The sequence below is a fragment of the Ammodytes marinus genome, assembly GCF_949987685.1.
Source record: "Ammodytes marinus genome assembly, chromosome: 3".
Taxonomy (NCBI): Eukaryota; Metazoa; Chordata; class Actinopteri; order Uranoscopiformes; family Ammodytidae; genus Ammodytes; species Ammodytes marinus.
The window spans coordinates 3,537,945-3,551,462 of record NC_137232.1 but is presented as its reverse complement, the minus strand read 5'-3'; the positions used below and the strand labels follow the sequence as shown (position 1 = coordinate 3,551,462).

The 13,518-nt window shown below is 39.2% G+C and overlaps 1 protein-coding gene across 2 annotated transcripts in view; it reads right to left on the bottom strand.

Moving 5' to 3' along the window:
- The window catches only part of brip1 (BRCA1 interacting helicase 1), a 90,604-nt gene that overhangs the window by 19,391 nt on the left and 57,695 nt on the right, over positions 1-13,518 (bottom strand). The gene's annotated exons all lie outside the window — the stretch shown is intronic.

Sequence of the window (13,518 nt, the reverse complement as noted above, 5' to 3'; positions counted from 1 at the left end):
ATTGATATATATCTCATAAACTGTAATGCAAGACAAACCCATAAGACAATTACTTATCTAAGGTTTATTTAAAGTAAATAAAGTAAATATTTTACAAAGATTGAAGGTACATTTTCTTAAACAAGGCCTAGCAGATCTAGGTGGTTTTACCTGCAAAGCTCACAATGACAAACTTACCATCATCATCTTTCTGGCCATCTGAACTCTTGTCAGTGGTATCGTGACGTTAAGTGGAATGGAGATGTCAGTCTCTTCTGAGCTACTGTAGACGATCACTTTCTTTTTGGTGACCACCGTATACAGCAATGCCACTGGCACAACTCTCAGAAATTTACTTTGCACTAGTTGCTCCGTGCTTGTGGAACCAACTGCCACCTGACAAATGTGATTCCCCCTCCATTTCTGCCTTTAAATCAAGGCTCAAAACCCATATGTACACCCTGGCTTTTCTTCCCCGTTAACTATCTTACCTCTGCACTACTATCTTTGTTTATATGTGGATGTATGGGCTTTATGTCATTTATTTTTGTTATTGTTATTTTACCTTCATTGTTTACCTACTGAATGCACTATGTACAGCACTTTGGACAATGCAAACTGTTATAAATGTGCTTTTAAAAATACATTTTACGTACTTACTTACTTATAACTAGGGCCCGACCGATATTGATTTTGGAGTGCCGATGCCGATTATTTTCAGAGAAAAGTTACGATTACGATTAAATTGGCCGATAAAAAAAAAAAATCCCCGAAATATATATTGAAAAAATTTACTTTTTTGAACCCTTAAATATATATATTTACAGTCCCCTCCGATAGTATTGGAACGGTGAGGCCAATTCCTTTATTTTTGCTGTAGACTGGAAACGATGAATATGAGACAATAGATCAACATTTCAGCTTTAATTTCCAGGTATTAATATCTAGATCCGATACACAACTTAGAAGATAGCATTTTTTTAAAAGGAACGCCAAATTTTTAGGCAAGCAAAAGTATTGGAACAGATAGACTTTTAATAAATTAAAGTGAATAAACCGTAATATTTTGTCGCAAATACTTTGCTTGCAATAACTGCATCAAGCCTGTGACCCATTGACATCACCAAACTTTTGCATTCTTCTTTTGTGATGCTTTTCCAGGCTTTCACCGCAGCCTCATTCAGTTGCTGTTTGTTTTGGGGGGTTACTCCCTTCGGTCTCCTTTTTAGCAGGTAACATGCATGCTCTATAGCGTTTAAGTCTGGAGATTGACTTGGCCAGTCTAAAACCTTCCATTTCTTGCCCCTGATGAACTCCTTTGTTGTTTTTGCAGTGTTTTTGGATCATTATCTTGCTGCATGATGAAGGATCTTCCAATCAGTTTGGTTGCATCTTTCTATAAATAGGCAGACAAAATGTTCCTGTAGACTTCTGAGTTCATTTTGCTGTTGCCATCATGTGTTACTGTGTTGTTGTCCAGATGCACCTTTACCAAAGTGATGGAAAGGCTAAAGTTTAGAGAAAGAAAGAATCTGCTCATGATCCCAAACATACAAGCTCATCTGTGAAACACGGTGGAGGCAATGTCATGGCTTGGGCTTGCATAGCTTCTTCTGGGACCGGCTCATTAATCTTCATTGATGATGTAACACATGATGGCAACAGCAAAATGAACTCTAAGTCTACAGAAACATTTTGTCTGACAATTTAAGGAAATATGCAACCAAACTGATTGGAAGATCCTCCATCATGCAGCAAGATAATGACCCAAAACTAGGGCTGTCAAGCGATTAAAACAATTAATCTAATTAATCGCATACTTTTATGACACTTTTATACCTGTTTATAAACAGCTGTATAGCCTGCTACAGTTAGTTTCTCTCTCTCTCTCTCGTAACTTCTGTCTCCACAACAGACAGCGCTGCACTGCCACATATGCCTATGCCGATTCATTCACCATCGTCGTACTCATAGGCAAAAATATTGACACACACACACACACGCACACGCACACGCACACACACGGGGCGGGCGGCGGGAGACGAGACAGCTAGCAAGCAAAATTGAGACACAAAGAGGAAGATTGAGAGATAGGCTACTGTTTTGAACCTATATTGTTGCACCACTAAATCAATAATGCCCAGACACTGCGGAGAATAAAGTAAGATGTCTTCCTACCTTCATGCTTATTTTCCATGGAGCCCTCGGCCCTGCCCTTTCCTCTGCTTCTCTCTCCCTTTCACCCGTGCGGGCTGTAAGCTACAGGTGCAGCTCGGTGCAGCTCACCGAGCTGCGCACCACTTTTGCACCGGGTCAAAGGGCATTATAGAAGTGCGATTAATCTGCGTTAATTTTTTTAATCGCGTTAATTTTTCTGTGATTAATTAATCGAAATTAACGCGTTAATTTGACAGTCCTACCCAAAACACAACAAAGGAGTTCATCAGGGGCAAGAAGTGGAAGGTTATAGACTGGCCAAGTCAATCTCCAGACTTAAACCCTATAGAGCATGCATTTTACCTGCCAAAGAGGAGACTCAAGAGAGTAACCCCCCAAAACAAACAGCAACTGAATGAGGCTGCGTTGAGAGCCTGGAAAAGCATCACAAAAGAAGAATGCAAAAGTTTGGTGAGGTCAATGGGTCACAGGCTTGATACGGTTATTGCAAGCAAAGGATTTGCGACAAAATATTACGTTTTATTCACCTTAATTTATTAAGGTGAATAAAACGTGAATTAAGTCTATCTGTTCCAATACTTCTGCTTGCCTAAAAATGTGGTGTTCCTTTACAAAAAATGTTAATACCTGGAAATGAAAGCTGAAATGTTGATATATGGTCTCATATTCATCTTTTGGTGTCAAACCCAAATGTTTCCAGTCTACAGCAAAAATAAAGGAATTGGCCTCACTGTTCCGATACTTATGGAGGGGACTGTATTTACTTAGCTCAGATGGCTGTGCTAACAGCATAAAATGCATGTGTACAGTGTAAATGTGAAGAGCACTTATGTGGAAATGATCTAATTGAATAAAAAGCTCTCAAGATGCAAAAATCTCACAGAACATGCGTCCCCACTCCGGGGAGTGTGCTTTTATTTTTCTAAGGAATCCATACAATGTTCCAATACTATTGGAGGGGACTGTACCTTTTACTGTTGAAAATATGTACAGGAACTTTTTCTTTATTGCAATACGCATTGTCTAAAAAAAAATAAAGTGTAACAAATGTCTAAATTCAGACATCATGCATTTTATCTTACTGCACCCAACCCTCTGGAACTCCCTCCCCCCAAACATCAGCATCTCAGACTAAATTAACTCATTCAAAAGTCAACTCAAAAGTCACCTCTTTAAGGAAGCATAATGAGACCTGACTCCAATTCAAACCTTATTTTAATTTTTTCTGTATTTTGTTTTATTTTTCTACATGTATGATTCTCTATGATGTAAAGTGTCTTTGAATGACCTCCAAAAAAGCACCATGTAAATTCTATCAATTATTATTATTAACAGTCAAGCGATGACCAATGCCTCTGCTATTGGTTGCAGGGGGAACTGTCAAGTGTAAATTAATCCAATGTATTACAACACACTGCTGCTGTAAATACGCTATAGCATTAATGCTATTCATTTAGGCTACCTCCAGGGCAGCAATACATTTCACACATGATTGCTTGAAAAAAAAAAATTAAAAAAGAAAAAAAAAATCTGCAAAAATCTGCAAAAAAACTGTCGATGCCGATACTTCCGAAATATGCGATAATCGGCCGATAAATCGGTCGGGCCCTACTTATAACTCACCTAGGCCCTTTGGCACAAATCACCCCAACCCCAGAATTTTGGATAATTAGCATGATGCAGCAGTTTAGGGCTGACATCTTGCTAACTGTATAGACTCAAAGTGTAGCATACCAAAGCACTAAAACATGTGTCAAATGTTTTCAAACTTGACTATAATTGTTCAGACACAACAATCAAAAAACATTGATCATGGAAATTTTACTTTGAAAGGCAAAACACAGTTTTTTTTAGCTTATATCTTATTCCTTGTGTCTCCCTTCTTTACAGGATGAGTCAAATGGATGGCTCTTCTTAAATATATGGTCACATTTCCAATTTCTTCCACGGTTTTCTAGAAACAAGGGGTGGCATAACTTCCCCACTGGCACAACTCAGTCCACTCTCCCCGACAAAGAAAAACAATTACTACTTACAAACGTGCCAAATCAAAAAACAGTGTTTGGCAGTAGGCCTCAAAGACCAAAGTCTTTATCTCATGCTGTTGTAAAACTGCACCTATAAGTAACAGCTTTTATAACACATTATGGCACTTTTCAAGTATAAAACATTAAGCTTGCAAGAAAAAACATAACGCTAGTAACAAAGGACAGGAAGCATTAAGCTACCCGTGTTTGCTCCCGTGTCCTCAAAACAGCTTGAATTTGGTTTATTTATTTGCGCTTGGCAGAAAGCTGATGTGTTTAAACCCCCTCTGTAATGAAATCACTGTTCCTGTACTATAGCAAGAGCAAAAAGTCAGCGACTCTCAGGGGAGACACATTGATCTAAATGCCCTTATCCTAGCATGGCCCCACTCATGTCTGCGCTGTGCAGATTACACCCTTGAATAAGCATGGCTTAACAATCAAGGAGCAGCTTCACTGGGTCGGAAATGTGTAAGAAGGGTCAAAAAGAAGTTATCTTCTAATCAGCGGAAAACTTCTCAAAAGGCTAATAATGTCAACCTGTGAAGCCTAATCCAGGTACAGATGTGGCTATTTACTGACATTGGTCTATTGGTCCAGTCTATTCTACCTATTTGAACACCTATTCTTTTCACGTTAAGTATTCCTTTACTAATTCCTTAGTATTCTAACACCACACAAGGGAAAGGCTAAAAAGAAATGTTGTCTGCAGGCTTTGTCCTGTATAGAGGAAAACAACAAAAGAGAGCGTAGCTTCTTACATGCCAGTGTGATCGCCTTATAGTGGTGAAATGAAGCATGGGGAAGATTTTGTCAGGTTGGTGGCTGCCTTTTAAAGCATGGGAGGCTGGGACATTTGCATCAATAAAACATGGCACATTCACTAAATATGCAGTGTTACATCGACAAGGACCCCCCTAATGTGCGTCTTCCGTTCCAACTCAGCAAACTGTTTGTCCTGCAATTGCTTTCCAGCGCAATCTTGAGCGCGAGATAAATAATTCATGTTATGTACTTTAGGCAGATCTACCACTAAACAAAACAGCCATTATCTGCCAGGCTGCACTCGGAAAGGAGTTGATTCCACAAAGGGAAAGACCACAGAGGAAAAGTATTGCATCAACGCGACAGGGTCAAAGATAGTAGCCTATATTTCAACCAAAATGTGAAGACCTTTTATTTGATTGCACTGAAATATCAAGTTTTTACTAGTAATCTTCTCATCACTGGCAGAAAAAGGTTGGTATGTGTGTATTTTACCAATAAATAACAAAATACGGTAACACTTTATTTGAAAGCTTATTCATAAAACTGTCATAAGACTGTCATTACACTGTCATGAACACTATGAATGGTTATGACTGTTGTCATAAAGTCTAATTCGGTCAATTATGTCACGTTTAATGCAACATTGACATTGTCTGAGATATCTTTGTTATGACAACCTGACATAAACTGAGACAAAATAACTTGTCGATGTCTTTGTTATGACAACCTGAAATAAGCTGAGACAAAATAACTTGTCCATGTCTTTGTTATGACAACCTGACATAAGCTAAGACAAAATAACCTGTCCATGTCTTTGTAATGACAACCTGACATAAGCTAAGACAAAATAACCTGTCCATGTCTTTGTAATGACAACCTGACATAAGCTAAGACAAAACAACTTGTCCATGTCTTTGTAATGACAACCTGACATAAGCTAAGACAAAATAATTATGTCACGCGTTATGTCACTTTAGACATATTTGTAACACTTTATTTTTTTTTAGATAATGCATATTTCAATAAATTAAAAGTTCCTGTACACCTATTGACAGTAACAAGTATTTATATATATTTAGGGGTTCAAAAAAGTAAATTTTTTCAATATATATTTATGGGATTTTTTTTTTTAAATCGTCCGATTTAATCGTTATCGTAATTTTTCTCAGAAAATAATCGGCATCGGCACCCAAAAATCCATATCGGTCGGGCCCTACTGTGTATATTGATTTATTTTTTCATGTCTATGTTACAGTTTTACAAAGAAAAACCTACCAATACAAGATTCACGAAGAAACAAGAAAAGTCAAGCCTTGTGTCTTTTATTCTTTATTGGGCTTTTAAATGTTAGCTTGCTGTCATGCTCCATACTACGCACTGCCAGGGCAGTAGGCCTACACAGTCTCTTTTATTTTATGTATCTTTTATTTACTTCAACCTGATCTAATGTATATTTCTGTTATTATTGTGTGTGCTAATAGCTCTATGATTTGCTGATCTGCAATCTGCCTGTTTAAGCACCGTATTCACTTACAAGTGTGCACTAGTTATATGCTGAAGCTAACATGCCCACAAAGTTTGAAAGCTGAGCGCCATTTGCCCTCCTTTTGTGTTTAAGAAGCCATTATAACATATATTATTTATTTTAAAGCCACTGTTTTATTCTTTGGATTGTTCATTTAAGGAGTGGAAAGTGCATTTGATTTTAAAGTAGTTCTTATTTCTGTTTTAAGTGTGTATATATCTTTTGTTTAGTGTCTCAAAGAAAATAAAACAGACTGTCTTGACTTATATTGCTTTTGTTAAGGTATTTTCCACATGTAATACTGACATGCTTCATGTTACATCTATAAAGGGGATACTACTTCAGTTAACACTGTTGTGCGTGTAATTAAGTGTAATAACATCTACTGAAAAGTCCTAACTGTTTTACGTTGAGGCAAAAGGAATAATTCATGCCAGTATAATAAAGGTCTTATGACAGTAAATGTCAAAATTAGACAGTGTAATAACACTTAATGACATGTTAAAGTGGACCTATTATACTTTTTCGACTTGTATGACCTATAAACGTTGTTATAATGATTTATAGTCATATTTAACCATACTAGCTTATCAAATAATGACTTACATGCATTTAGACGTATTCCCTGTTGACCGTCTGGGGTGGCTGTGCAGAGCGCTAAACACTAGGGTAGCTAGTCGAGAAATCACGTGTTCAAATCGGTTCAAATTTCCTGCATTCGTGTCGTCACAAATGCGGATTTTTCCATGTATGGTAATGCTGCAACGCGCGCTCCGGCCATGCCCCCACCTTCCTGCTCTCAAATCTGCCCGCGTGCTGCTGAAAGTGTTCCGGAAGGAAGGTAAACAATCACAACGGAGTGGGGTTTGCAGGAGGGGGCAGAGAAGCACAAAGCCGAGTGTGGACAGAGACTGCTGTGGGTGCTCAGATGAGAGGAAGAGTTTCCCGAAAATCTACATGTTTTTTTGTGCTGTGATTCGTGTCAGGTTGCTCCATAGGAGTCATTAATGAGACATTAAGACCAGAAAAGTAGTATAATAGGAGATATTTAATGAAATGTCCAAATGGTTTCACTTTACTTTAGGCCAACAGAATCATTCATGAGCCTGTTATAAAGGCATTAGACCGTGTAATAACTAGGGTTGTCAAATTAACGCGTTAATTTCGATTAATTAATCACAGAAAAATTAACGCGATAAAAAAAATTAACGCAGATTAATCGCACTTCTATATTGCCCTTTGACCCGGTGCAAAAGAGGTGACACGATAGCGGAGCTACACCTGTAGCTTGCGGAGACGGCCCGCACGGGATTAAAGAGTAAAGAAAGAAGCAGGGGAAAGGGGCCAGGGCTCTATGGATGTGTTATGGGCTGCTGCGGGCAAATAAGCATGAAGGTAGGAATACGTCTTATGTTATTCTCCGCAGTGTCTGTGCATTATTGATTTAGTGGGTGCCTAATTAACAATGTAGGTTCATAACAGTAGAACTATCTCTCAATCTTCCTCCGTGTCTCACTTTTGTTTGCTAGCTGTGATCGTCTCACGCAAACTGACACCCGCCCCCTCTCACTCTTCCTAGATATGCCTGTCTTTTTTCCTCCTTTGTGTGTGTGTGTGTGTGTGTGTGTCATTTAGCCTGCTTGTTTTTTTGTGATTTTTTTCGGCGCTACAGAAGTTACGAGAGAGAGAGAGAGAGCGAGAGAGAGAGAGACGGTAGCCTATACAGTTGTTTATAAACAGGTATAAAAATGTCATATAAGTATGCGATTAATTTAGATTAATTAATCACAGAGCCTGTAATTAATTAGATTAATTTTTTTAATCGCTTGACAGCCCTAGTAATAACGCTTCATGACATATTAATGTCCAAATGGTTTCACTTTACTTGAGGCCAACGTAATCATTCATGACAGTATAATAAAGGTCTCATGACAGTCAATGTCAAAATGTTCCGCACTTGACAGTTTAAAGCCACTACGAGTAACATGGCACGTTGGCGGCCCCTTTGGACAAAAGCGGTAGTATTTTTACGAGGCCAGCTGTCGTGAAGCTGTTTTCTAGCGCGTGCCGGGCGTGCGAGATTCAAATGATCAGGAAGCAATATAGTGCATGTCCGTGTGTTGAAAGTCTGAGGGCACCGGACTCTTTTCGGCTCCGTGAGAGTGGTTAGTGACACAGCATCAACTAATGCCAGTCAGTGCTACGCACACCTGATTGCAATGAGTTGATGCAGTGTCACCTCTCACGGAGCTGAAAGAGTCCGTGTCCTCACACAAAGCAAATGAACGAGAGACGGCAGTTAATATGGATCACAATGAGGTAATGTGTTTATGTTCTTGTAAATAATGACTATTTCAGATGAATAATGGTCATCTGATGATGCTGGTGAGGCAAAGTAAACTTTGTTTTAGTAGGCTACCGCTCATTCATTTAGGAGTAAACACTGCAGTCTAATTCGCTCCCGTCAAATTGTGTATATACGTTGCTTGGCAACGCCCTCCCGCCTGCCTATCCTTTTTTGGGACACCCTTTTAGCTTTTCTTCATTGCATTTTTTTCTTTTTCTTTGATGGTTCAGCCCCGTTATCGGTCATTATGGCGACAAATAACTGTCTCAAACAAGGCTCCCGCTCCCCTTCCCTCATCTGGAGGGAAAGACTTCTCAAATCGCGTTGCAGCGCCACACTGAAATCTGCGACCAATACGGATATGTGATCATAGAGCCTGAACGAGCGAACCGAAAATCGGACTGGGTGTACGACCAGACCAAACGCAGGAATAAAAACTATTTAAAAACGTCTTTCTTTGCACTGATGGTCTCGTTTGCTGTTAAATGATGTTATGATTATGTGAGGAAACATGAGGCTGTTTAAAAGATATTTAAATGTTACTCGGAGCGGCTTTAATATAATCTTACCACAAAAATGGAAATAGTTCATTTACATTTGATAATTAAGCCTACTATGACATGTTTATGATCATATTATAGGTTAATGTCAAGTAGGGCTGTGCGATATGACAAGATATATCGTCTGACAAAACATAAACGTGTATCGTTTCATTTTATGTAATATCGTTTATTTCGTTGTCACAAATCACACTCTTTACGACACAAACTATTGATGTAGCTCGCAGATAAGTTACTGTTAAGTCAAACTGAACATTTCCTACAGCTACGCTTCACATTAAAAGCATTTTTCATTTAACTTGAGAAACGCGAGATGACTTCTATTTTGAAGCGCACACACAGGAAGACAGCGCTTGCTAGCCCCGCTGCACTTCCGTCACTGGTACCATGTCTTCTGTGTGGGACAACTCCTCGGTGATGGAACAGAAAAGAAAGCCTGTCATTTCCAATAGCTACTTGTTACCCTGCGCTCACACCAAAAGCTTCATGAACGTTAGTGGCAGCCCCCAGTCGTTCATTTTAACTTTCATTTTTGCTACGAAGGGCGACTGGAGCCTCGCCTGCAGCAGTGCCATAGCAACCACCGTGTGAGTCCACACAGTCTGAAATAAGCCGTGGAGGAAGGACTCCCAAAACATTTACATTGCGGGCTATTTGCACTGAATTGGAAATTATGATATTTTAGAGAAAGAATACACGGTAAATTACAAGGTGTATACAGTGCAATATTGCAGAAATACTAAGGTTGTAAGTAGGCCTACAGTATTAAATTGGACGGTCAGATAAAAGGAAAATATAATCCAAAAGCTGTAAATACTTTTTATTTGTCCAGTATATATTTCAAAATGTAATAAGAGAAAGGCCTTATTTCATTGTGTCATTTATATTACATTTGTATTACGTTAATTTACAGAAAATATGCTATATCGTGAAATGTATCGTTATCAGAATATGAAATGACCTATATCGGGATATGACATTTTGGTCATATCGCCCAGCCCTAATGTCAAGTAGACATAACCAAGACATCAATAAGATAAGATGTTTTGTCTTAGCTTATGTCAGGTTGTCATTACAAAGACATGGACAAGTTATTTTGTCTTAGCTTATTTCAGGTTGTCATAACAAAGACACCGACAAGTTATTTTGTCTCAGCTTATGTCAGGTTGTCATAACAAAGATATCTCAGACAATGTCAATGTTGCATTAAAAGCGACATAATTGACCGAATGACATTTTATGACAACTAATCAATAAATGTACTCATGAAGGAATATTTTAGACTTAAAGATATTTATGTATATTATTCTGGAGAGATGCAACTTATATTTAGGTGCAGTGTTGAAGGGGTCTTTGAGTGACTGTCTGATCCACCAGTTTGTCCTCAGGAGGCCTTTTATCCCTAACACCATAGTTTAATGGTCACACTGGTTCACACAAACTCCTCCACTAGGGGTGTCCAAATCGCAAATTTCTTGGTCGATCCCGATTTCCGATTTTGTAAGAGACTAACCTGCCAAAACTGATTTTTGACGATTCCTGCTAACGTTATAGGCCTCTGTCCCAGGAGTGTACGCTATAAACTGTATCATTTGAATTGTGTTGAGCACTATTGCGGGCATAGGGAGGCTTGGCACGCGCTTGTCACTCAAAGCCCGAGAATTTGCATAATACAGTCACAGTCAAAGCCATGACCCCCGCCGCACCCCCCTACCGAACCCATCCACAAACAGAGCAGTAGGTTACATTGCAGTTTGCACAATAAATGTTGTCAAAAATTCCTCTGAATGGAAAAGCCAGACACTATTTGGTTTTTGGTGTCATTACTCAAAAACTGGCATTCGGATAATGACAATAGGACCATGTCTTGTAAAAACCATAGACTGTTTATTTACGACAAAGCTACTCCGATAGTATAACTGAGAACAACTTTTACTTAAATTACATATTATTAAAGATCCTTTATTATGCTATTTCTTGGGTTCAGATTTTTATTTTGTGAATCAATCTACTAAAAACTGTTTATGGTGTAGTGTCCAAAATATTTTTTTATTTCTCACACTGGCATTGCTGTATTTCGTCTCATAGCCTTTCTGTCAAGACGTTCTGCTTAGAGCCTAATCGGAACTCTCTTTAAGACCCCCATCTGCCCTCCTCAAAAGGTCTGCTCTGATTGGCCAGGTTCCCTCGTGGCAACAGGCACCGCCCCTAGCATCACTGCTACACTATGAAGTGAAAAGAGCAGCGACACTGACAAGACTGCTTGTTTTCACTAGAGCATTGGATTAATTTACACTACATTGACAGTTCCCCCTGCAATCAATAGCAGAGGCCCTGGTCATCTCTTGACTGTTAATGACTTGCAGTAAGATAAAATGCTTAACGTCTGAGTTTAAAAATGCACCATGTCACTTAAGACATATTTGTAACACTTTTTTTTTAAACGCATATAAATAAATAAGTAAAAAGTTCTTGTACACATTTTTGACAGAAAAAAGTACTAATAATGTATATCTATATTTAAGGGTTCAAAAATGTAATTTCTTTAGAAAAATATTTTTGGGGAGAAAAACATTTAATCAGCATCAGCCCCAAAAAATCCATATCTGTCAGGCCCTAGTTTTCACACATTATGTCTTTTTTATTTTTATTTTTTTACGGCCTCGCGGGCATAGATATCAGCCGATGCAGATTATCTAAAAATGCCAATAATCGGCCCGATTAATCTGTCAATTGCTAATTACAAGTTTTACTTTTCCCCCATTCAGCACTTATGTAGGCCATGTATATAACACAACAGTCAAACACATCTTCATCACCTTGAATAAAGGCTGGTGAGTCTTAGTCACTCGACACATAAATTGCCGCCACAAAAATGACATACATGTGCATCTTCATGAATAATTAAGGGACAACATCTGACAGGCAACATCTGAGGCCTGCTGTTCAGGAGGCAGACTGGGCTGGGATACAAAATGTCAATCTATGGGCTCGATACCTCTTTGTACGAATTCAAGACAAAACACCAAAGAGAAAATAGCAGGTAGGTATTAATAGCGACTTTGTGTGTGTTTAAGTACAGTTTGTGTGGTTCTATATGAGATATATTAAGCACCATTAAACATTACATTCTAAAATATTTTAGGAAATTTGTATATCCTTTGGAAAATGTATAATATTTATGTGAGAAAGTAATAAATTAAAAAGGTATGTACCATTTTATTTGTAAAATTGCACCCCAAGTACAATTGCCTTTACTATAGATGGACATTACGCTGAAAGATTTAAGTGCATCGCTGAAACATTAACTACAACTCTACTTGTCTGAGGAAGACAGGGAAGTTGTCATTTCAAAGTGAATTTAGTTGTCGCCCACAGACTTTAACAAGAGATCTTATGGGAGCAACGTGAATGGGAATGAGTATTTAGCACATAAAGGGGCAAAACAAAGTGTGAATAATTGATTGCCCTTTCTAGGCATGGTAGGTGCAATGCTCAGCCTCTGGTCTTGCTTCCTGCCCATCTGGGACAGGATAGTGAAACAACTAAGGTAGAAGCAGTCAACTGTTAGTTCTGCCTTGCACTTTTACACTATCTCCACATCTCCCAGCTCCTCCTGTGAATCCGGCCCTGCTCCCTATCTCCTTCCCTGTGTCCCTGGTGTCAGTGAGCTGTGTGGCGACACATCGCGGCTCCTCTAGTGCCTGTTGAATTATGAAAGGGCTGTGAAGGCGACGGCATTAATGAAACATGCAGCAGGGAGCCACAGGGAGACGTGTTGTTGCCGTGTAAATTATTCAGCCCCAAAATATCACAGGGACCATCACGCCAAGACTAGTGGCAAGACGCCACCTGCCACCTCCGCACTGCCACTCTGCCCCTGTTGTCTGCTCCACACAGCCCACACACACACACACACACACACACACACACACACACACACACACACACACACACACACACACACACACACACACACACACACACACACACACACACACACACACACACACACACACACACACACACACACACACACACACACACAGGTGTTGACGACGGGACGCCACAAAAACACTGCCTGCTGCCCCACACAAGAACACAGTCTCTGATAGGGGCTTCCTTTCCCTCTTC